At 34.1% G+C, this 3,823-nt stretch overlaps 1 long non-coding RNA gene across 1 annotated transcript; it reads left to right on the plus strand.

The window, feature by feature from the left end:
• The first annotated feature begins 463 nt into the window (after positions 1-463).
• Positions 464-3,606, plus strand: LOC308671247. The gene is made up of 3 exons (XR_014027164.1): positions 464-503; positions 2,080-2,249; positions 3,336-3,606. It is a non-coding gene; the product is annotated as an uncharacterized lncRNA (long non-coding RNA).
• Positions 3,607-3,823: the final 217 nt, after the last annotated feature.

Here is a 3,823-nt window from a genome sequence, read left to right on the forward strand (position 1 = left end):
CAGTGATCCACATGACAAAAAAGATCGTAAAATCGTAAGTTTAGGACTATCTGTAGCAGCAAGGCACCACAACTTCTTGACTTCATGAATGAGAGGGGAAACCACAGGAAGAGAGAGGAAGAAATACTCTTTGTAGCTTTAATCTGATCCTACAATCGACGTAAAATAGCCCTATGGTATTGTTATGATATGGGGGCAAGACACCCCATTTTTAGTTGTTATATTCTTTGTATGTAGAAGCTGGCCTTTTTGCCTACCAAAACCACATCTCGTCTCTAAATGATATTGTATTTTCTGATGTAACTAGTTCTCCAGCAGAACTACAGAGCATGCTGTTAGGAGTCATTCACAATCACTATTATATTAGAAATCCCATAAAGATTCACTTCAAAGCAGCAGGAAACAAAAAAAATATTTGAAATGAAAATCTTGGATTGATATCATACAGCATTAGACGTCATTATGAGCATGGAACTTTTCTTCACAGAAAACATTCAAAAGAGGTGAGATAACCAGCGATGGTATTAATAAGTATATGCCTGGTGAGCTCATAATCATGCATAAGGAGATTTAAAGCAGGGGTGTCAAACTCCCAACATCACGTGACGTATCATGACTTTTTTTCCATTGCCAGCAGTGGGGTGAGCGTGGTTTTGCTATGATGCGTCTGGCCCGTGGGCCGGCAGTTTGACACTCCTGATTTAAAGGAAGCAAAATCAACTTCACTATTTATTTTCTTGCAGGCAATTATCTTCCTGAATATGCTTTTTGGAAGTAGCTACCTAAGAGAAAGAGAACAACTTTTTTTTCCAAATAGGATCATGAAGTCAGAGTAATATTGGCAGATAATTTTGAATATATTCACACAACCTAAGACCCTACAAATGTTATGGGCTGGAACGCCAGACCCAAAATCATGACAAGTGGATATTTTTAAAGCTTAAAATAGTAGAATAGGCTGTTGACCTTCATGCTGAAGGTCAACAGCATGTTGACCTTCAGCATGAAGGTTGTAATCTCCACAAAACATTGCCCTCCAAATTTCATGGGATCTGCTTGTCAGGTATTCATCTAGAACAGTGTTTCTCCACCCACTGATTATAATATCCAGCCAAGTAATGAAACCACTCTTTTAGCATCAATTTTCCTTTTTCTTTGCTCCAAGCAGCATGTGTGATTTTATAACAAAATCATTTTGTTACACTGTGTCTCCAAATGAAGCTCTCAATGGTGTTTGGCAGTTTGGATGTTAAAAGGCTGTTCTTATTACTTGGATCGCTCAAGTGGAAATTATCTCATTTTCTGCTTTGTATATGTGTATGAATATGAAGGAGGAGCGAGAGAGGGTGCTATAGAAAGAAAGAAATGAAGTTTGGGCTTCATTTCCACCAAGAACTAGTTCATATTCCAAGAACTGGTTCATATTTGTAGGATCTTAGGTTGCATAAATATATGCAGTGATCCATAACCAGTATTTTCCAAGTTTCTGGTGGGTCAACTACATCTCCTATGGAATGCTTACTTCTAAATAGCCATATATATTGTTAAGCCATATCTACTGTTCTGATAAATAAGTATCTCTGTTATTCTCAGAATCTTAACCAGAAAATAATATGAATTTTTCATATTTCATTTGAAAAATCCCACAAACTTCATTTAAGCACGTTATACTTTAGATCACAACTTATAGTAAATTATTTTTAATGATATATTTTATCAATATCAATAATATTTCATTTTGTTTCTGTACTATAGCCTTTCCCACAAGCTTTGGATTTAATGCATAATAATAATAAATGATTCCTATTATTATTATTATCATTTAGATTTATGGCAGCCACCTATTCCAAAAGGCTCTGGTAGTTTACTTCATATCAATAATATATTTAAAACAATGAAATAACTTTAAATTATTATAAATAAAATGGCAAAGAAAAGTAAAAGAAACATATAATCATTTAAAGCTCAGGAAATTTATTCTTAGAACAAATAAAGTTTGAATTATATATGCAAATGATTAGCATGTAGTTAATTATTATATCATAAAAGATTTAATTATTTTATTATTATCACCCAAAGACCTTATAGCAACCCACATGATCTCCACTTGACTTCAGAACAGAACTGGAAAGCAACATCGCCTGCTAAGTGGATGTTTGAACCTTTTGACTTAATTCCTAATCAGCCTAGCATCATCAGCTTGCATGCCAGATAATTCCCTCCTGAGAGTTGAATTGATTGACTGCAAAGTAGGCTAAAATTTAAACAATCATTATTTGCCCCCTCTGTGCTGTATGGCTCATGATTACAAATGAATAAAAATTCATCGTTGCAGTGAATACAGAATCTGTTTTAAGTTTCCTAATTGAAACTAATTTGGCATAAGATTTTATAAAAACTTTTTGCAATTCCCCCCCCCCCCCGCCCCAATCTTTCAGGTACAAACATGATTCATTTGTTCTCTCAGAAATCTGCCTGTATCTTTTGATCAATTCAGCCAATATCTGTAGATTACAAAACCCTTCAAAATTTGTTCATTTCCTAAGTTTTCTACTTTGATTATCTAGTCAGAAAATAAGAATTTAAAAATATCAGGGATGAAATGCACAATACCTCAATCACTAAAAAAACAACTTCTTCAAGTCTTCTGTTTATGTGGAAAAGTTGCTTTAAACTGTTCTGTTTCATTGGGTATCCAAACAGATACTTGATCAAACATTATAAAAAACTGAGATTTTCTTGTTTCACATCTCCCGAGTTTACACAACTCACAACACATGTCAAAACGAATCTTGGATTTCTCTTTTCCTGTGAACCAAGGAGAGGTATATTTTCAAGCTACTATCAGTTAGGTTAAAATACACATATTCTTGCCATTTTTAACTTATAGCAAGTTAAATGATTGCTTATACTAATACGTTATTTAGAGTCCTAGAACAGTACCTTGTTAAGTAGGCCATTTGCAAACAGCAACAGCCAAACCTACTAGGTCCACTGCAGTATATCTGACTTGTAATTATATTTTTACATCCCAAGGCAGTCTTGTTTTGTTTTTTTCTTTAGTGTTTTCAGGCTCATATTTCAGATCTTGGATCAAACTGTTCAAGTAATGATATCCCTATGTGGATGTTTGCCCTTTGCTTCTTCTGCCTTAAAATAACTATTTATAGTGTATAGATCTGAAAGGAATTTTCCATTCTTTCTCATTTTAGATTTTTCAAGTAAAAAAGAGACGGCAGAATTGCCAAACTGCCTGTAGTCACATTGACTTTTTCTATCTATCTTTTTTTGTAACATCTTCTGAGACTTTTATAAATATTCTTTCTCAAAAACAGATTATTAAAACCTGGCGGAAATGGCAAAGATCTCAGCGTACCTGAAAGATCATTCGCAACAGAGATATATTGTGGAGTGGAAAAAATGGATTGATTACATCCAGAATAAATATGGGACTAAAAAGTTTCACTTAGCATTTGAATAAGTATTGATGTGATATTTATATTGCTTGTAGTTATTTTATAAGAGTTAAAGTGCGACAGATTTAATAGTTATTGTTGTTTGCATATGGTAGATTATGATTGTTTTTACTGTTATACCTTGTATTTAGCTCTGGGAAGTCGGGGAGGGGGGAGGGGGAGGGAGGGAGGTGTTGGGGAGGGTTGGGAAGAGGGGAGGGGGTTGGGAGGGGTTTTGTTTTGTTTTGTTGAAAATAAAATGTACTGTAAAACTTTTCAATAAAAAAAACAGATTATTAAAAAAACCACCCGTGTTCCAGAAATAGTAAAAACAAAAAAAAGCCTTCCCTTCTAATGATATAGTGGAA

This window comes from Vipera berus (assembly GCF_964194415.1).
Source record: "Vipera berus genome assembly, chromosome: 7".
NCBI classification, from domain to species: Eukaryota; Metazoa; Chordata; class Lepidosauria; order Squamata; family Viperidae; genus Vipera; species Vipera berus.